General features: G+C 48.5%; 1 protein-coding gene across 46 annotated transcripts in view; it reads left to right on the forward strand.

The window, feature by feature from the left end:
* The first annotated feature begins 4,143 nt into the window (after positions 1-4,143).
* The window catches only part of SORBS1 (sorbin and SH3 domain containing 1), a 227,134-nt gene continuing 209,986 nt past the window's right edge, over positions 4,144-21,291 (forward strand). For 41 of the 46 annotated variants that reach the window (XM_059169350.1, XM_059169351.1, XM_059169358.1 and 38 more), the window contains exon 1: positions 4,144-4,297. The gene's annotated coding sequence lies outside the window, so the exon portion shown is untranslated. The remainder of the gene's footprint in view (positions 4,298-21,291) is intronic. The other 5 variants (XM_059169388.1, XM_059169389.1, XM_059169396.1 and 2 more) reach the window with 1 other exon arrangement.

The raw sequence follows: 21,291 nt of genomic DNA on the forward strand, positions 1-21,291 counted from the left end.
AACATGTTAACAAAACCCACACATTTTAGGAGAGCATCTTTCATGACTTGGCCTCCCAGTAATATTAGTAATAATATCCATTTACTGAGTGCTTATGGGTCAGGCAGTGTGTAAGCACTTTCCATGCATGCTTTCACCTATGGCTCGCAAGTAAACCTCAGAGGGTTGTGTGTTCCTTGCGTCGCAGAAGAGGGACCTGAGAGCTTACACAAGAGTTCCATGTTAAGTGTTGGAGACAGGATTCTGTCCACAGGCTTCACCACCATGCTCACTGCTGTCTCTAAGTCGTCTTGTTTGTTTCCCTCTAATACAGTCCGTGCGACTGGAAAGATGCTGATCACTCTGGACTGTCCTCTGCAGAATCCTTCTCCCTCTTCCCCTACTTCCCCACAGTTACGACCTGCTTGGGGGCTGCTTCCCACAGCATGTTTATGATCTTAGTTTGTGTGCTCAACTCTCCTGCCCAATACTGTTACTTCTCTCCAGCAGTGGAAGGACTGCTGGAAATAATCTGATGCCCATGAAGAGAAAACGAGGAGTTACTAATAAGGCTAAGTTTAAGGGCCTTTTTTTACAGTATGTAAGGCATAGTGCTAAGCGCTGTCAGAGATGAGCAGACACAAGCAAGGACCTCACGGAGTTTACAGCCTGGTGGGTAGAGAGGATGAGGAATAGGACTATACACGTATGTATGCGAGTTCATGCCAAATATGGCCAATACCGCGAGAAAGGAAGAAGTGAAGTGCTATGGGACTAGAAGGCGGGGGTGCTCACTTTCCTTGGGAACCCAGGAATGAGCCTGTGCTATGAGATGGGATGAGAATGAAAAGCACTGTGCTTTACTCCAGGCTTGATTACTGATACACTGAGAAGGGCTTGGCGTTTCTCCTTCCCAGGACAGGCCCCAGAATTTACAAGAATTTGTAGGCTCCACTACAAAATGAAAATGTGAGGCCCCTCAATTGAAATGAAAAATTTAAAGATGCTACTAAACCGTGAGTGGGACCCTTTCTAGTGCAGAATGTGCACCCATGGAGCTGGCCTTCTCTGGGTCTCTGCTTTCTTAGGGGTTATCTTTGGGAGGTCAGGAGTCAGGTCTCACCAGCCCAGTACAGGGCCTTGAATCAATGAACCAGTGAATGACTGAAGACAAAAATGAGTTGAACACAATTACACCTGCTGATTTCTTGGGTGGCTTTCAGCATTAATGTTATTAGACCATGACTCTGAACTCTTCTTCGAAGAGACATTTGAGATGAGTCTTGAAGGATAGTAGGATTTTTTCTTTCTCTCTGTTTTCCTGTCCTCTCTTCCCTGTTGTCCTTCCATTTATCTCATAAACACAATAGCCTGGAACCAGCAGAATTCGATATCTGATGGATGGCTCAAAGGTGTAGATCTCACTTAAGATTCCTCAAAGCACTTGCCCACTTACAAGGATGGACTTGTCTATATATAAAATTTCCAGAGATAGAGTCTGGTTTTTCACTTTAAAATTATTTTGTTTTATTTTAATTAAATAATTTGATAGATGTTTTTGAAGAAAAAAATAAAAATATACATGAGCAAAAAAATAATTACTTGCAATCCCATAAAGATTGTTCTAATGGGATTACAGTATTAACCTAGTTTTCAATCTATGATTTATTTATTTATTTATTTATTTTTAAAAAAGATTTTATTTATTTGACAGAGACACAGTGAGAGAGGGAACACAAGCAGGGGGACTGGGAGAGGGAGAAGCAAGCCTCTCGAGGAACAGGGAGCCCGAGGCTGGTCTTGATCCCAGGACCCAGGAACATGACCTGAGCCAAAGGCAGAGCCAAAGGCCTAACAAATGAGCCACCCAGGTGCCCCTCAATCTACTTTTCTATTCAATAATGTATTATGTACATCTTCGTGTGTCAGTATCACTGTACTTTTTCATTTTTTGTGGCTGTATGGTATTCTGTCATACGGTTTTAGTAGAAAGGTTTCTTTTTTTTTTTTTTTTTATTTTTTTTTTTTTATTTTTTTTTTTTTTTAAAGATTTTATTTATTTATTTGACAGAGAGAAATCACAAGTAGATGGAGAGGCAGGCAGAGAGAGAGGAAGGGAAGCAGGCTCCCTGCTGAGCAGAGAGCCCGATGCGGGACTCGATCCCAGGACCCTGAGATCATGACCTGAGCCGAAGGCAGCGGCTTAACCCACTGAGCCACCCAGGCGCCCTAGTAGAAAGGTTTCTTATCCAATTAAAATTGGACGTTGAATTGCTCTATTTTTTTTTTTTTTTTAAATTCTGAATGGTATTGCTCTAAGTCTGCGAGGGAGGCAACTTCTCTGGTTTCTCTCCCTGTTATTTTCCTCCTCTGTGGACAACGTCAGGATAAGTATAGGACTCCCTCCTGGGGTGATTGTGTGGTGTGAGTTAACGCTTGTTAAGCCCTCAGTGCAGGTACAGAACAGTGCCTAGCAGACTAGCTGTGCTTGAGTGAAAGTCATTTTATTACTTTCCAGGCCCAGAAGGAACTGTCTTGCCTAGATCAGAGAGTAAGCTAATAGCAGAGCCTGGGGAGCCTGATTCCTAATCTAGTCTTCTTTGCAAAGCCGAAGGATAAGGTGAAAGTGGAAGGAGACATGGGCTGGGAGCTCCCCAGGGTGAGTGGTTTCCTGGTGGCATCTTGTCTCCTCAGTTGTGCAATGAGTTCCCAGGCGGCGATGAGTGTTCTAAATTTTTTTCTTTTCATGGAAGAGGACAGCCGATACTCAGCAAAAACTCGTCACTGTTCCTTCCTTGACATCTAAGAACCTTAGCAGATGTGTTTCCCATCAGCCTGTGCAGTCATTAAGGCCTGTCTTTACCTCCCCACACACAGCTTGTTAACTGGGAACGTGCTCTGGCTGAAGATTCTTGTCAATGGTAGCTCACAAAAGTCAGTTTTGTTCAGCCTTCAGGGATGTTGGGAGCTAGGTGTTCCTGCTTACTGGCCCTGAGACCTTGGGTAAGCAGCTTCTCCTCTCTGATTCCTCTCCTGTAACACTGAGGGGGTACTGGAGGAGGTCTGGATGGTATGCCCAGTGGCAGTTAGCTCTGAACTCAAAAAAGTACCCTTCTCTTCACTTGTATATTGCCCTATTTTATTCTCTTTACTTTGTTTCACTTTGCAGATGATTTTTTCACTTGCCTGTCTCCCTCACTAAAATGGAAGCCTAATGAAGGGAAGCGTCCCTGTTTTTCGTTGTAACCCCAGGGACAAGCATTTGCCTCCCTGAATGTGTGTTGCATGCATGAATGAAATATCAGAGCCCGAGTTCAAATCCTGGTTGCATTGTTTTCTGTGTGACCTTGAGCAAGCCACTTAAACCTCGACAGTTTTCCCACTTGAAAAATAGGGATTAGTGACAGTGCCTTCTTTATAAGGCTCTGAGGATAAAATGAGAAAATATCCAGGAAGCATTAAGCACATTGGTTGGTACAGAGTATAATTATGATAGTAGCAAACATTTATGTAGCAAAAAGGCCAGGCACTGATCTAAATGCTTTACATAGGTTAACTATGTTAATCTTCACTACATCCTACTATTTTTTAAAAAAGATTTTATTTATTTGAGAGAGAGAGAGTGAGAGAACACAAGCACAGGGAGAGGGAGAGGGAGAGGGAGAAGCAGACTCCCCAGGGAGGTGGAGGGGAACTGGATCGCAGAACTCTGGGATCATGACCTGAGCCGAAGGTAGCCGCTTAACCGCCTAAACCACCCAGATGCCCACTACAACCTACTATTGTGCCATTTTACAGATGAGCAAACTGGGCACAGGGGTAAGTAATATATGCACTCCAGACACGTTAGCTGTTATTTTTGTGCCCTAGGTTCCTTCCCAGCTCCCCACGGGGGAGCCTTCTCAAGGACCAGAGGGCGCGCGGGGCCAGCCTAGGGCCCAGCCAGTGGCCTGCCAGGACAGAAAGGGTTACTGAAACCGCGCGCGCCTTGTCGCGGATCGTCCGCGGGCCCGCGCTCTCCGCTCACAATGCCGCGGGGCGGGGCGGCAGGGCGGTTCTTCGCCTCCCATTGGCGCACACGCCCCTTCCTGTCACGGCCGGACCGAGCACCGCCCCCTGACACCGCCCACCGCCCGGGCGCTGCCGGAGTGGACGGTTCCAGACGCATGCTAATGAGGGGGCGGCCGCCGCAGCCCATTGGCCGGCAGCGGAGTGTCGGTGAAGTCAGCGCCGAGTCCCAGAAAAACAGAGCGGGGCCAACTGCAGCGTGTAGTGCGAGTGGGGCAGGACGCGCGCCGCCCGCCCGGAGACCCGCAAGGTAAGCCCGCGCCAGCCTCCCCCTCGCTCGCCCGCGCTCTCCAGACCCGCGGCCGCGGCGCCGGGGGCGTGTGGCGGCCCGGCCCCCGCGGGCGGCTCCTTTGTTCCGCGCTCGGAGGAGGCGCGTTTAAAGGGCCAGCTGTTGGAGGGACTTGGGGGACGCCCTCCCCCAGAGCATCCCCGTGGTCACGGAGAAAGCCGTGGTCCCCCCCGGCCGGACCTTCCTTCCTGCTGGGTGGATCCCCGGTCTCTCCAGGAAAGTTCCCCAGGGTGCGGGGGGGTCCCCGGGATTCAGGTTTTATTTTATTTTTTGTGGGTGGGGGTACGTGCGATCATGGCCACTGCTAGGAGAGAATGTCCGCCTGCTTCAGGCTGGCTGCAATATGGATGGGTGGAGGAGACATCAAAGCCCGGGTGGGTTGGTGCTGTAAAGTGAAACTACCGCGGAGGGGCTCCTCTGCAGCAGCCAGAGAAGAAGGAGGGAGCGAGCGGCAGGATGGAGGCATCGCAGGTGTGTTCATTCATCAGCATCCCCCGGGAGGAGAGGGCGGCGGGAGGGGCGCTAGGACGATCGGTCTGGCCTAGGACCCGCCTGAATGAGCGGGTACGTGTGTGGGTCCGGGAACACCGTGCGTGCCCATCCGCCCATGCTGCTTCATCCCCCCGGAGTGACTGGCATCATCTTGCTGGGCAGCTCATCACCGACTTGGACGGAAAGCAACTCCTTTCTCCGAATTCCCCGGGCATCCCTAGCTCCCACCTGGTTGCTTTCCAATGTGGCTTCCTTAATAAGCGGTAGCGCCGTTCAAGGTAGAGGGGGAGAGAGGCCTGAAGTCATTATGTACCTTTCATGGGGGGATGTGCTGTCGAATTCTGCATCCCCCCTGCATCCGCTGTCGTAAGATGGCTTTGAAATTCACCAGTGCATGCTTTCTTCGGGCAGGCAGAATTTATTACGTTGCTACATTGCTACATAAAAGCAGAAGGGATCCCACTGAGCCTGGCTCCTTTTATCCAGACCCTGTGTTTTCCCAGCATGTTCTGGCTGAACCTTTGGATTTTTATTTTAAACTGAGCGCTGGGATGCTCCTGTTGTCACAGGGCCGACCTGCTGAAATTGCCAGAATTGATTTCACTGTCAATGGGAGGGAGGTTCATTTAGAGACATCATGGAACCTATCTGGCAGTCAGGCCTCTGACATCACCCCCCCCCCCACACACACACACCCCTTTTCCTTTCATAAGTGAAGGCCAGGGATGGCTTGTCTGTCTCCACTCTTCTTGGTTTTTGAGCTCCTCTATTTAGATTCAGTTTTAGTTTTTGATGGAAGGGAAGCTTGGTGGTGGTTGAAGAGAAGGGGGTGGATTGAAAGTGGGGTGGGGAGCAGATGGGGGCAGCACCCTCAATGACAGGAAGCACATGCTGGACATTTGGAGACTTCAGATCTACAGCCGTTAGAGACGCAGGTGAGATAGATGGCTGTCTACCCACTGGGCGGGTGTGTGTGTGTGTGTGTGTGTGTGTGTGTGTGTTGGCTTGAGGGAGGGGTGGAGGAAGAGGATGCTGCCAGCAATTTTTCTGCCCCACCCTCTTGATGCTGCCTTAAATAGCTCCTTGCCAGCCAAGCTCTGCTGTCTCAGGCTCTTGGCCTGAGGGGATGGCAGAGAAGGGTGGGTCTATTGGCACCTTTGCCCTGCGCACTTTACAGTGGACGGTTAGCAAAGGGGTAGCTCTCCTGGGGTTGCGGAGAGCTCCTTTCTCAGCTGGAGGGCCCTGAGTTTAGCTGTTTTTGGTCACTTCCCTGCAGGGAATTAGCAACTGAAAAGAAATGCTTTCTACCCTGCGGGGCCAAGAGGTGGGAAGGGTATTGTCATCTTCCCTTAGAGCTCATCCCCTGTTGGCCCGATCCTCCTCTTACCTGCTCTCTTTCCTGCTAGTTGGACAGTTTCTGTGAACTTTTCTGAAGGGATTGGGAATAATGGGGGGTGAGATTGGAGTCCTGGGAGGGGACGAGCAGATGCTTCTTACTCGCAGAACAAAGAACTGTTCAGCGTTTTCCCTATTTTCCCTTCCCTAAAAGAGAGTTCCATATAGATAGCAGACTCTGGGGTTTTCTTCATCGAGTATGAATGGGCAGGGTTCAGGAAAGAAGGCTTTTTATCAGGCAGCATTGGTAATCATCTGGTCATTCAAATTTAGGTCTGGACCCTTCCCTGGACGTGAAAATAGATTTACTGTAGAGGGCACTCAGTGGTCATTTAGGATTTAATCCATCTCTGTAAAAGGAGATGGATGGTCCCAAAAAACTTTGGTGAAGGAGCTTGGGACCAGAGGCGGGACAGCTCGCTTTGATCCTGGCCACCGACCTGCTTTGGGCTTTGGGTTTGTGGCTTCCACGCTCTGGGCCTGTGTCCTTGTTGGAATAAAGAGCGGAAGGCTTTGGAGCAGACTATTTTCCCGGGTTCCTGACAGCATCACTGTTCTTAGATTCACAAGTCCAGTTTGTGAGGGCATTTTAGCATTTCTTTTTGTTTGCTAAACGATGTTAAAGTCATACTCTTGCTCAATGGCATGAAAGAAGTATTCCAGGACTCAGGCCTCTGATGGCTTCAGATTCAACCTTTCCTCGATTAGTGTGATTGATGAGGATTTACTGTATGTAATAGTTCAGAGCTAGAATGGCCTGGAATGAGGGGCACAGACTCTCTGGAGGTTGAGTGGGTGACTTGAATTGGCAGAAAGCTCAGGAAAAGGAGTTTTTAGAATTCATTCCTCCTTCCTGTGTATGTTTAACTCTCTGCTTTGTTTGCAGTTACACAGGTGAATATTCAGGTGTTTAGAGCAGGAGCGTTGGAAGAAAACTGACTGCCAGGTTTCGCCCCCCTCACCGAAGAATTTGAGGGATTGGGAAGGTTTGGTGATTTGTCCAAAGTCACACAGGTAGCAAGATGCAAAGCTGGGACAGGAACCCAGGTTTGGTGATTCGAGGTCCCATGTTCTATATGTAGCTCTTACTCCCTCCTTCTCTGAGATTCTAAAATGGGATGGAGAAAGTGAGGAGAAAACACGTTGAAGAAGAGAGAGGTTGGAGGCAGGTCAGGTGGGGAAGGGGAAAACACTGGCCTCCAAGCTTGGAGGAGGGAGGGAGCTACCAGCTGGGAGAGAGCAGATTTCTGCAGCCCTGGAGTGAGGGAAACAAGAAGAGGCTTGGTTTAGACAGGGGTGGGAGTGGGTGGACCTGCCTGGGCTTGGGGTGGCCGTGGAGTATCCTTGGGATCTCTCCTGTTGACCCTCAGCCTGCAGAGTGTGGTAGAGGCTGCTTTGCTGTAGGGTCAGCTGAGGCCTTTGGAGCCACTGGGCCACATGGAACTTGAACATGTGGGAAGTCAGGTGTGCTGGCTGTGAGGCCAGAGAGTGCTGAGGTGGGACCCAGTTCTGCTGAAGTCCCAGGTTTTTTTTTACAATTCAAAACGAAAGAAAGTTCTCCAAAGAATCTCTTTTCAACTCAAGCAGCGTTGTCTCCTCAAACTTTCACCGGGGTTTTGTATGTTTTATGAGATGGTGTTTCATATACTCCCTTTTCAGAGGGCACTCCTGGAGCTGGCTGATTGACTGAACTGCAGCCCATGTGCAGGGAGCTTCTGGCCTGGGACCTGAGCTAAGCCTCCGAATGTTTCAATGAGCAATTAAAGAGCTGTGAATAGTGGTTAACCGGATCAGTAGTCGTTCAAAGGCAAGGATGAAAGGTGATAATACTTTGAAGTCTTTAGCCCAAGCCAACAGCTGGCCTGTGTGGTGTAGTGTACTTTGGCTCCCTGGTCAGGCCTCGGAAGTGTCTCTAGATTCCTTGAGTTGTTCCCTCTTTTTGTGCAGGGATAGGCCCGCGTGTCTGTGTGTCTCACTGTCCTCTCTTGCTTTCCCACGTTTCCCTCTATACATTTTTTTCTCTCTCCTCCTGCTGAATCTTTCTCTTTCTTCTTCCCCTCTTCCCCATTCTTTCTTGACTGTCAATAATACAGCTTTGTAGTATATTTTAATACATTTACTGCTATTAAAATTTAATCTTCTCTGTTCTTAATTTACAGTCAGTTGAGTTCACTCTCTTTCCATGTGTGGGTATGTGTTTTATACACAAACAAACAAACCAAACCCAATTAAATTGCTTTTTACTTCTTTCTGTGTGGCCTTCCATTGATTTCCACCTCCCCTCCCGTTCCCCCCTTTTCTTCTGTGGTCAATAGTGGCTCTTTATAGAAAAAAAATTTCCGGGCTCACTGTCATGTGGATAGTATTGTTTTTATAACAAAAACAGTTACAACAATAGAAAAAGTTTCCACCCCTGTATTGTGGACACAAGGGACACCCTCTCCCAAGAGATGTGCCCTATTTCTTGACTTCCTTCCATGGAAAGAGTGCAGTGTGTTCTCTGACAGAGGCCTATACTGTAAAGGCTGTGGGTGTTGATGTTGAAGCTGGGGCTCTTGTCTGTGATTCTCTTAATGCTTAGAGTCGGGGATGTAGGGGGACTTATGGCCAAGAGTATAAGAATTCAGTGTGATGGTTTTTCTTTGTTTCCCTAAGCTGGGTTAACCCAACAGTTAGTGGCAAGACCCAGGCCCCTTTGGAAAAGAATGAGATGTTGCTCAGCTTTCTGATTCATGTCGATTAGGACCCAAAGGAAGCTAGGCACAAATAGGGTAGGCACCCACTGACAGGTTGCAGGTATGAAGTTCCTGGTGCTTTGATGTAGTGGTGTAGTGCTTTAAAATTTTCTTCTGACTCAGACCAATTACAAAGAAGATTGAGTCTTGGTTCTCAGTGGTCAGCAGATAGTTTAGTGTCTAAAGCTGGCCTTGCAAGCAAGCAGTTGCCTTGAAATCTCTAGTTAATATGTTAAAAATTCACATAACTTTTGTACTCTACTCTATGTGCTGGTTTTAGTATAAAGGTATTTAAAATGCTTTACTGTTGGGGTGCCTGGGTGGCTCAGTCAGTTAGGCATCCGACTTCAGCTCAGGTTGTGATCTTGGGGTTCTGGGATCGAGCCCCACATCCAGCTACCCACTTGGTGGGGAGACTGCTTCTCCTCTCCTCTACCCCTTCCTCTGCTCCTTGTTCTCTCTCTCTTTCTTTTTATTTCTCTCTCAAATGAATGAATAAAGTCTTTAAAAAAATATATGCTCTGCTATTGAGTACAACTGATGGTCCAGGAAAATACTGTGTGTATACGGGCCTTCACTTACCCATGTCCACTTGAATCATGCACAGCAGGTCCTGTGCCCAGCTGGAGAAGCCAGCAGTGCGGCAGCACCAAGCCTGGTTGTGTGGAGAGCTGCCCCACGCCCCCGGCCCTTCCTGCTGGCTCTGCCAGACCCACTGGATGTCCCAGTCACAAACACTTCTACATGTCCCCAGAAACCAGGTTTTCCCTCCCTCCAGAGCTTGTCCCTCAAGGAGGGCCTTTTCTCTTCGGCCTGGCTAACTCCTCCTCCTCCTTTTAGGCTCTCCTCACATCTGAAAGGTGCTTTTCTTCCTGTGTTCAGCAGTAGCTGATTCCCCGTCTGTCTTTTCTACCAGATTGTGAGATCTGGCAAGACAGAATCTATGTTTCATCCCTTTTTAAATGCAATTTTAATTTACATCAAAGTCCTATTTTATTTATGTATATATGTGTATATGTGTGTGTATGTAATATACACACATGCTTTTTAAAAGTGTGTGTTTGTGGGTGTGTATACTTTTTAAAGTCAAGTAGCACTGCAAGGCTTATAAAGAAACGCTGTGTCACCCCTTCTCATTCCAGCAATTACTCCCCGGAGTCCGTCACTGAATGTGATTTTCTATTGCTGCAGTAACAAATTACCACCAACATAGTGGCTTGAAGCAACATAAATTCATTTTATGGTTATGTAGGTTAGAAGTCTGAAAAGGTTCTCACTGGGCTAAAATAAAGGTGGTAGCAGGGCTGTATTCCCTTTTGGGAAGAATCTGTGTCCTTAGTTGCAGTCTTCTCGCTTCTGAAGGCTGCCTGCCTTCCCTGGCCCCTGGCCCCCTTCCTGCGCTGGAGCCGGCCTGCTGAGGCCCCTCCCACTGCATCCCTCTAACTTCTCACAGAGTCCCATCTTCCTCTGACTCCCTACACTTGGAGTACTTTGGGCTCGCCTGCGTCATCTAGCAATCTTATTTTAAGTGCCCTTGATCAGCAACCTTTATTCTGTTTGCAACCGTAATTCCCCTATGCCAGATAACATGTTTATAGGCTCGGGGATTAGGATATGGACACCATCTTTGAGGGGCCATTATTCTGCCTACTACAGTCACTTCCAACTCTATTAGCTATTTTTCCTGATAGTACTGTTATATTTGTGAGTTGCCTGCTAACAGTTCTGTTTCCTGATTATTCAGTTTGGATATTATTCCTTGGTGTTCTACCATGGATTAGAGAAGCCCTTAGTCCCTCTCCTCTCCACATACCTCTCTTCACACTATCTTCCCCATATGGTTATATCACAGTTTTGGGTTATATTAATATTCAATGCTTACATTATCTTGGCTGTGTAAATAGTGTTCATGGCTGAACTTTATACTTGTGCTATATTTCCTCTCTTGTACATCATTTTTTTTTAGTTGATCATTGCCTTCTTTTTTCTATTTTGTTTTCTATGTACTTATTACTAACTCTCCAAGTCTCTGAAAGAATTTTATAACACATGTTCCTCTTTATTTTATTACCATTTTTCCCTTGGAGACCTCCCTCCCAGAGGCCTCCAACCCTTTCTGCTTTCCTGGGTTGATTGACCTATAGGCCTGTGACTTGACTCATCCTGGGAATTCCTTTACCTTGTCCTGAGCTGGATCCTTTGTTTCCTCTTTCTTGGTTTATTTTCCTAGGAGGTTCTAAGAGAGGGTCTGTGGAGGTTCATTTCAAACTTGCACATCTGAAATCTCCTTATTCAACATTTATACTTGATTGGTGGGTTTTTTTTTTCTTCAGGATTTTATTTATTTATTTGACAGAGAGAGATAGAGAGCACAAGTAGGCAGAGCAGCAGGCAGAGGGAGAGGGAGAAGCAGGCTCTCCGCGGAGCAGGGAGCTTGATGGTGGGATTCGATCCCAAGACCCTGGGATCATGACCTGAGGCGAAGGCAACCGCTTAACCAACTGAGCCACCCTGGTGCCCTTGATTAGTGGTTTAATTTGTCTAGAATTTTAGGTTGAAAGCCATGGTCCCTTGGAATTTCGAAAGCATTGCTCCACTGTCTTCTAGGTTCCAATAATAATGGCAAAAATTCAGATGCCATTTGGATTCTTGATCACCTATTGGTAACCTGCTTTTTTCTCACTGCAAGTTTTAGGATCATCTCTCTTTCTCTGTAGTGGAAATTTTCTTGCTTTTAAAATTATTGTGCGAGGTCTTTTAGTGTACTGTTTTGATCTGAAGACTCAAGTTCTTCAGTTTTGGGAAATTTTCTTATATTTTTCCTTGGTAAGTTCCTTTTTTTCTTTTGTCTTTGGAACTCCTCTATTAGTTGGATGTTGGACTTCCTGGGTTGAGTTTATAATTTTTATTTTTATTTTATGTTTTATTATTATTATTATTATTTTTTAAAGATTTTATTTATTTATCAGAAGGGGGGGAGAGAGCGAGCACAGGCAGACAGAATGGCAGGCAGAGATAGAGGGAGAAGCAGGCACCCTGCTGAGCAAGGAGCCCGATGTGGGACTCGATACCAGGACGCTGGGATCATGACCTGAGCCAAAGGCAGCTGCTTAACCAACTGAGCCACCCAGGCATCCCAAACATTTTATTATTTTTTTAAAGTAGTCTCTGCGCCCAGTGTGGGGCTTGAACTTACAACCTTGAGATCAAGAGTCACATCCTGTACCAACTGAGCCAACCAGACACCCCGAGTTTATAATTTTAAAATTTTTTCTTTCTTGTTTTTCATTTTATTTTTGTTTTATTTGTGAGAGACCTCTTCAGGTTTATTCTTAACCCTTTTGAATTTTCAAATTTACGTTTTCATGGTTTTGCATGAAACATGCTTGCATACTTACTTTCTGGAATACCTCATTCTCTGATGCTCACATTTTTTTTTTTTAAATAGTATTTTGTTCTTGTTTCATGGGTGCAATAAATTCACTTAGGTTATGTTTTTGTTTCTGTTTTTGGTGTTTTTCTGCTCTTTTCTGCTTTGTCTTTGTTTCCTCCAAGCCCCCTTTCCTGCTTGTTTCAGTTACTGGATTTCCCATTGGAACTGTTCTTCCACTGATCCTTGACTGTCCATTTATATTTTAAGATTGCTGATTGGGCATTTGTGTGACAAGGAAGGGGCCTCAACGTCATCGTGGGCTCCAGAAGAGAGCCCGCTTTCGATGTCTGTGCCTATAGATCTTTTCTCAGGGGGATGTTGGGTTTTCCTGGAGAGAAATGTTGCCTGGGGTGAAATAGCCTGGATGTCTTGCATTGTGGGAACCCTGATGGGAAAGGAGGCTGCATACCCTGTTTGGTGTGCAGATTTTCCCTTACTCTGTTCTTTTTTGAAGGTTGCCCCCTTCTTTCCTTTCTTCTCTCAGCTGTGTACCTCCCTCAGCTGTGTCTGCATCCCGAGTCTCTGGCGTAGTTTGCCTAAACAGTCAGTCTCTGCCTTCTTCTGCCTGAGAGACCAGACCGAGTAGATGGGAGGAGAGAAATCCTGGGCTGGAAGTGCTCCTTTAACAAACTTTTAGCACACTCTCTTTTTTAGCCCCTTTCCCCTCCCCTTTTAATCCTTGGTGCCTCCAATTCCAGAGGATTCTTCTGTTTCTGTGGCGGAAGTCCCCACTTGCTTAGTGTTTCCCTTCCCTGCTTGCAGGCAGAAACCCGAGCCCGCTACTGCATGGCGGTCAGCTCTCTGTCTTCCAGAATTCTGTTGCTATATCTTGTCTGTCATCGTCTTCTTTCCATCAAAAATCAGAATTTTCTACTGTCCTTTTAGTGGGGTTCTAGGAGAGAGTAGGGAAGAATATGGGTGTTTCACCCTCCAGTTTAACCAGAAGTTTCATCTCTTTGTCCAAGCCCTTAAACTGGTACCTGCTAAAGGTAGCGTATATTCTCAAGAAATGATTGAATGCACTTTTTTTTTTTTAAAGATTTTATTTATTTGACAGAGATCACAAGTAGGCAGAGAGGCAGGCAGAGAGAGAGAGGAAGGGAAGCAGGCTCCCCGCTGAGCAGAGAGCCCAATGCGGGGCTTGATCCCAGGACCCTGAGATCATGACCTGAGCCGAAGGCAGAGGCTTTAACTCACTGAGCCACCCAGGCGCCCCTGAATGCACGTTTCTAAGGTGGTGTGCATACAGTTAGTCATGAGATTTCAAGAGTGTCCAAAGCATGCTGTCTTACAAAAATAAATCCTTTGTTTATTCTGAGATAGACCTAGTAACAGGCAGCAGATCTGGCTTTCTCCCAGTGCCAGGTAGCTAAAGAAGCACAGTGAGCGGGCATTGTGGGCTGGTGGGCTGGAGAGTGACAAGGTTCAGGTGTTATGTCCAGTCCCATCACTAACGACCTGGGGCACCTTGAAAAGTCACTTAGCTTGTCCGGGTCTTGGTTTCCCCCAAATTAAATGAGCTGTTCATCAAGATTTGATGGAGTTCATGGCCGTAAATTCCTGCTGTGTCAAGGCACAGTGCTAGCATCCTTCCGGTTATCTCTTCCAAGGCAGCCCAGTCAATATTTTGTAGATATGTCTGTGAGGACCTTGGTCACACTGAGTGACTGTGGCATGTATGTCTTACTCCTGATTGAAGTTTCATGCTTGAAACAGTCGGTGCACTGCAGGTTTGACCTACCTCTCGACGGCGGGCTCCTCGTGGGGGCTGCATCACAGTCATCTTTGTGTCTGACGTAGCCCTGGGTGCGTGGCCCTTGGTGCATGGTAGGCTTTTCCACTTAGAGTACATCAAGGAAATAGGAAAACAGGAGCTTATCTGCCAGAATGCCCAGACCCTGCTCAGAGAACAAGGCCTTATTCCTTGTAAGTCCAGCTGCACACTTCTTGGCACAGTTATGGAGCTTGGGGCCCAAATCTCAAATGCACTGATGGGAAAGTCAGCAGTGATAGCTGTTCTGTACCGTAGCCCTGACACTGGGGGACCGTTTCCCCCAAACACCGTCATGTATTTGTTTAATGGGCCTCACACTGTTACAAGGTAAGATCAGATTCATCTTAACTAAGAAAGTGAATTATAGCTATAATCCTGAGTTTATAGTGTTTACAGATGTTTAAGTGCTTTTTCATAATTTAGTTTGGTTTTCCTAAACCTATGAGTTAATGTGCCAGGACTAGTAAGTAGGAATTTCAGGGAGATAAATTTGGCTTCACAGAGGCACTTTTTATCCTGAGAGCTAGTCCCTGCTGTATTGCATTTGGGAGGCCCTGAGCTCCTTGCCAAGCCAAGGTTAGATGTCCATTAGCCAGAAAGCCTGGAAATCAATGCTGGGGTGGGAGAGGAGGCCTTATTAGAGCACCTGAAAAGTCCTTTGCTTTTGATTTGTTCAACAAATAATTACCGCACATCAGGGTCTGGGCTGGGCTCTGGGAATGTAGCGGTGACCAAAGAGAAGTGGCCTCTGCCCTGTTAGAATTCGAGACTAGAGCTGAGCTTTCCAGTGGACACCAGCCATATTCATTTTAAGTTAATTAAAATAAAATACAGTTTGCCATTCAGTCCCTTGTTCCCACCAGTGCTCCTAGACACAAGTTCCTGTCATCTCAGGAAGTTCTCTCGGGCAGCCTGCACAGGGCTACAGAGAGAGCTCAGCTTCTGTTTCTAGAGCAGGCATCTGTGATCAGCCTTGTTTCACAGCAGAGGCAGCCGATGCAGAGAGAAGCCATTTGTTCTAGGCCATGTCACTGGATGGGCCTGAGCTGGGAACAGATCTCTTCTCCTGGAGCTTGGCTCTTCTTGCTTGGAAGTGAGGGGCAAGCAGATGACGAACGAAGAGCGTGGTCTCTGTGCTGGTGCTGCCCAAGCCTGCTGCCTCCTGGAGCGAGTGGCTCCTCTCTGCCTCAGGCTTTCCCCTGTCCAATGGAGAAAATAAAGGTGCCTCCCTCCCAGGGTTATGGCTGACTCAATGATGCAAGTCTAGCCGCTACCTGATGCATGGTAGTGGTGGCTGCTATGTTGAGGAGAAGGAGACAAGTTATTGGTGGAGTCAAGGAGGCATTTTCAAACAGACCGCAGAGCAGAGAAAGAATGCTGGCAGGCGAGGCTGTGTTTGCAGAGCCGACTGACCGCCTGGAGAAAGACCCAGAACTGAATGTGTCTAAGCTGGGGGCTGCTTTGGGCGTGAGACCTGATGTAAAAATGCCAGCCGTGAAGCTCGTCACTGACACTTGAACAAGGAACCCTTTTGGTGTCCCTTTCCTTCTGGTCTGCTTCTACCCATGGCCCTTTGTCTTGTCCCCAGACACTTCTCTCCCCATACTGTATTTCTGCCTTGGTGAGGGGTGGTTCTCAGACATTGGCCATCAGCCCCATGGAGCAGAGGGATGTGCCAGAGGTGTGTGGAGGAGAGATCCTGGGTGATCTGGCAGCTGGAGCCTAAGCTTCTCTTTGGGATTTTCGTCGCTTGGTGATTTACTCAGTCTTGCAAGCAGGTCCACCTGGTGTGGCCTGGTGTGCTCAGGGTGCCCTGTTTTGGGGAAAAAGGGAGCTCTGATGTTCCAGGGCTGGGAGGGCGCCCCATTTGCTGGGCGAATCCCTGCTTGCACGCGGAACTTCAGTCAGAGAAGTGCTTTCATAGCCACAGGCTCATCTCGTCCCTCGAACAGGCGTCGGTGAACGTGTAGAACAGGTGTCCATGAACATGTAGAACAGGTGTCCGTGAACAAGAGCATGGGGCTCTTGGCTTCCCTGCAGGCGTCCAGCAGTTTATTTCAGGTTTTGAGGCAGGAAGGTTTGGGTAGGACAGGGTGTGTGGGGCCGGGGGTGGTGATGGCACCCAGGACACCCCTGACCTATCCGGCATCTCGCCTCAACCAGGTGAGGCATGCAGGGCAGGGGGCAGAACACGGCCAGGGACAGACCGTCAGACAGACAGACAGCCTCGGCCAGGTGAGGCACGCAGAGCAGGAGGCAGAACATGGCCAGGGATGGACGGTCAGACAGACAGACAGACAGTCAGGTGTCTGGTGATTGTGGACTCAGGACTGACCTGGGGGGAGACTGCTCCTGGCTACCTGGCTTCTCACGGGGCCACGCACGTGCTGCCTGGGGACCTGTGGTCAGGATTGTTGAGTACTTGTGACCTCTACCTGGCTTTGCCAAGCTTGTTCTTCATGGATGACGTTCTAGCCCGGGGCAGCTGTGACAGGAATGGGTGCTTAGAAGATCCCGGAACTACCCACGTGTCAATGCGCAAACTCATTATTCATTTATAGAATGCCTGGTGCATCGATTATGAGCATCAACCCATAGGCCGGCCTTTGAATTTGGTTTCCCAGTACAAAAGGTCACCGGGACATAACTGTTGAAATCCAAACAGTTTCTCTTGTTGCCGGAATTTGTGGGGGACCTGGCAGCGGTGCGTTTTCCTAGTGTGACCCGTAAGGAGCTTGCTCACGTGCAGATCGCTCATCTCCAGGTAGAGTTTGTCTGGCATCTGTCGGGGCAGCACCAGGGTTGAGTGACTGTTTTTCTGTAAGCCCAGAATGATGGTCAGGGGGCGTAGCTGTTGATGCTGCGTCGAGGGGGGACAATGGAAACATTTTCATGTTGTGTTGCTGTGTGGGCGTCTGTCCCCCGCTGCTGCAACACACACACCGCTGACTCTTGTATATGCCTCTCCTCCTAGACCACATGCGCAGCAGGCCGGCGAGAGGAGAGGATCCCTCGGCCCGTGGGGCGAGGTGAGACGGGCCGGAGCTGCCGTTAGGAGATCTGTCACTGCCCCAGTGGCCTGGGCCGTGGGCTTGAGAGCAGGCCAGGGATCTGGATGGAAAAGCCAAGGCAACAGGAGGAACTGGGCTGCTTTAAGCAGGACAAAATGAATAGAGTCTCCAGAGAAAGAAAAACCCCAACAGGGATGGAAGATAGAGTAGCTAGAGAAAGCTGGACTCCGGAGGCCTGAGGGCCTTAAGCAGGGGCGGGTGCTGGCTGCTGACAGATGGGTTGCCAGGCCCATGAGCCTGGCCCAAGACAGTCGCAGGCCTTGGAGGACGGTTTTTGTGCTTGCTTTGTGGGGCCTTTCTTTGGGCATGGTGCGTTAGCGAACCAGGCCTGGCAGGTGTGAGGGGGCGAGGCCCCCCAGGAGCTGGGAAATGTTAGTCATGCCTGAGCGCGGAGAAAAGCAAGGCTGCTCTTCAGAACAGCTGCTGCGGGAGGAGGCCCCCAGCCTGCCAGCCTACGGTACCGTCCATGGTCTCCGTCTGATCTTGAATGATGAAGGTCATGGACTGTTTCACTCACCTGAAGTGGGCTGTTTTCATTCACCTTTCACTCACCTGAAGCATCGTGGTGAATAATTTTCTTTCCTGGGGTCACAGGGGCTCCAGTAGAGAAGGGGTTTTTGTGGCCGCAGTTCTGGATTCCCAGGTTGCTCTCGCGAGAATCGTCCCCCTGGGCAAACAGGGAATCCAGAGGTCACCCTCCATGGCAGGGCGCACACCTCCTTGGGCTGCCTTGCTGGGTATTTGCACCGGGGGTTCCTTTCCATTGTAGCAGGGAAGAAACCATGCTGTTAGAAGATGTAAAATATTTAATACTCTCTTTAAAAAATTAAACTGCCTAGGAGCCTTGGGTTGGTGGTGCCCATAGCAACAGGCATGGTTTCCAGGAGTGTCTTCCTAGGAGTGTCTTCCTAAGCTTTTGAACTTCTCAGGAGGGGTGCAGGACTCCACTCCCAGCCGGCTGGGAGACCTGGAGGAAACCCACCTGCCTGCTTGGCCCAGAGACCGGACGGTATTGGGACTGAGTGACCCCTTCAGAGGTTGGAAGCTGGGTCTGTTTTGATAAATAGGGGAGAGTAAAGGGGAGGGGAACTCACTATCCTTTTGGGGCTTGTTCATTCATTTTGTTTTATTGGCCTGTTAGTCCCTGGCACTTACGCTTCTCCGTTCCAGCCTCTGGATTTTGCCTGTTTAGTTTCCTTAGCTGGGAGTGTTCTTTCTTCCCTTTACCTAGCCAACTCTGCTCGTCCTTCACATGGCACCTGCAGCAGCGTGTTCCTGGGGAAGCCTTCTCTGATCCCCTGGAGCGGTTTAAAACATCTTGTTTGAGACTCTCATGATTCAGTGGTTCTGGACAGAACATTCATCACAGCATCTGTCTCAGCTGCTTTGTTACATTTGTTGGGGAAATCATTGTTTGTCTGCCCACCCCAGCCATCTGTAGCTGGATCCATGATGGCCGTGGCCAGAGCTGGTTCTTAGCCATATTCTGTCCCCAGGGCCCAGCGTGTGCCTGGCTCACAGAAGGGGCTCACTAGCCATGAGCAAATTAATTCATTTACTAAATTTTGGGTTCTGTTGCAAATTCTGGGAATATAAAGAGAACAAAACACCCCAGCTGTCCTCACGCTGTTCCTAATCTAGAGCAAGTGGTGAGCTCTCAAGAGATCGATTGAGTGGCAGGAAGAAAACATCAGTGAAAGTTCTATTTATTCTTTAACTCAAACATAAGAAAAATGTAACTTTCCTATTTATAGTAGTACAGATTTTATAATTAACTTATAAGTAAATATGCCCAAAGCTATTTTACTAGCAGGAATGTGTGATCAGAAAGTTGGGTGACCTGGTCTGAAGGGAGAAGTAGGCACATGAAAAGGTTTTTGTGCCCAGGTGTTATAAACACTAAGGTAGGGCAAGTACCAGCTGGAGTGGGGGCTGCCATGGGGCTAGAAAAGGACCAGAGGAGGGTATTCCTGATAAAAGTTGGGGGCACCAGCATGAACAAAGGTAGCGTGGCATGAGAAGGCTTAGTGGATTGGGAGAGGTCAATACTTTTTTTTTTTTAAGATTTTATTTATTTATTTGACAGACAGAGATCACAAGTAGGCAGAGAGGCAGGCCGAGAGAGAGGAGGAAGCAGGCTCCCTGCTGAGCAGAGAGCCTGATGCGGGGCTCGATCCCAGGACCCTGAGACCATGACCTGAGCCAAAGGCAGAGGCTTTAACCCACTGAGCCACCCAGGCGCCCCGGGAGGTCAATACTTTAATAAGGCCGGGAGTATAAGGATGGGGAAGGGCCTGCTAGATGCCCCTACTGGACTGGGGGAGGATGGAGAATTGGGAATACCAAGATGGCTGAAATAGGGCCCCTGCCTGCAGGGTGAACATAGTCTGATTGGGGAGAGAATGGTGCATGCGTGCCCTAAGGGGAGAAGAGTGCAGTGAGTGCCTGGATTCAGAACAAAGTGGGTATTTGGGTTAGAGGGGGATCAGGCTGGTCATATTTTCAGAATATACCATGCCCAATCTCACAGCTCCCTCTTCATTGCAGGAGGGGAAGAGGGAGGGCTGGTTACTGACTTCAAACTTCTTTGGAAACCCATCTCAGGGTTAGGCTCTCCCAGAAGTTCTCCTTCATCAATCCTACCCAGTAAGACTTTTTAACCTTAATGTGATTTAGACACCTCCATGGATTATATTTTCTGGGTTACAAAATGGTTTATGAAGAGAAAAGTGGCATCCGGCCTGTAGAAATATGCATATTTGATGTGTTTACTTACCTGTGTAATCATACACACTCCTTTCTTTCTTTCTTTTTTTCCCTTAAGTCCCAAGGCTTGAAGTAATTATGTAATTAGAATCCACATAGAATGTGGTTAGATAAGGTGTAATTAAAGAGGAAAGCCTAATTTTGGAAGAATGATAAGAGGTCATTTGATTCAGTCTGGGCCCAAATCCAATCTTGGAAGAACAGTAAGAGGTCACTTGGATGTACGGGGAGCTTGGGGCCACCCAGGAGCCCAGGCTGGCCTGAGAACTGGGCAGATTCTGTTTCTTTCAGTTCACTGTGAAGCCTATTCATTGAACATCTTCTTGGTAAAGGGTATTGTAGGAGGCTCAGCTGTGGGTGAGGAGGAGAAGGTCTGCGTCTAGGGAGGACATGGTGGTGGTGGGGAGATTGACTGGAGAACAACCGGGAGGTCCTAAGGTGGAGAGATGAAGACTCCTTTGTGGGGGGGTGTGGGAGTTGGGGAACAGGGAGGAGGTTCACAGAGCATGTGGCATTTAAGATTGCTTGAAGGGTAAGAAGGGTTTCAAGAGCAAGGGCAGGGACTCTCTGGCCTATATTTGTGGAATGAATGCCAGGCTGAGGTTGGAGGTGGGAAGAACATGGTCAAGTTGGTGGTTGGCCATTTGCAGTTTGGTGATGAGGTAATGTTCATATAGCTCAGGCAATAGAGGGACAACATGCGGCCAGGAGAACACCAGGCTTAGGCCCTTCACTGCTAGTGGTGACTACATGCAGAGGAGTTGAAGACTACTGTGGGCTGTGGAGGTCAGGGGAGGTCCTCATGGGGAGACCAACAGGATAGGAGGAAGGGGAGGACGGGAGACCTGCCAAGGAGGGGAGTGATGTGGCCAGAGGTCTGAGAGGGAGCCAGGAGGTCATCCAGGAGAGAGAGGAGGGGGCACATAGGGGAGCAGGGCAAACCCAGGTGGGCTGGAGTAGGTAAGTGAGCTTTCTGGGTGTGTTGGGCAGGAGAGCTTTGATCCCGTGGGACAGACGAGCCATGGCAGGTTGTTGGACAGCAGAGTGGCATGGCAAAGGTATGTTGAGGGAAGAAGAATCTGGCCCTGTTGTGTAGAATGGGCTTCTGGAGAGTTCAGCCTCCAGAACTCCTTGGACTCCATGGGCTCCTTGTCATGAGGTGATTGGAACGAGGCAATGGGTTTGGGAGGGTGGGACTGGTGGTCTGCAGGCCGGTGTCACAGAGGGCTACTGGTCTTGGTGACAAAAGGACGAGAGAAACAGGGCAGGGGAAGAAGCCGCGGTGATTG

This window comes from Mustela lutreola, chromosome 4 (assembly GCF_030435805.1).
Source record: "Mustela lutreola isolate mMusLut2 chromosome 4, mMusLut2.pri, whole genome shotgun sequence".
In the NCBI taxonomy this organism is placed as follows: domain Eukaryota; kingdom Metazoa; phylum Chordata; class Mammalia; order Carnivora; family Mustelidae; genus Mustela; species Mustela lutreola.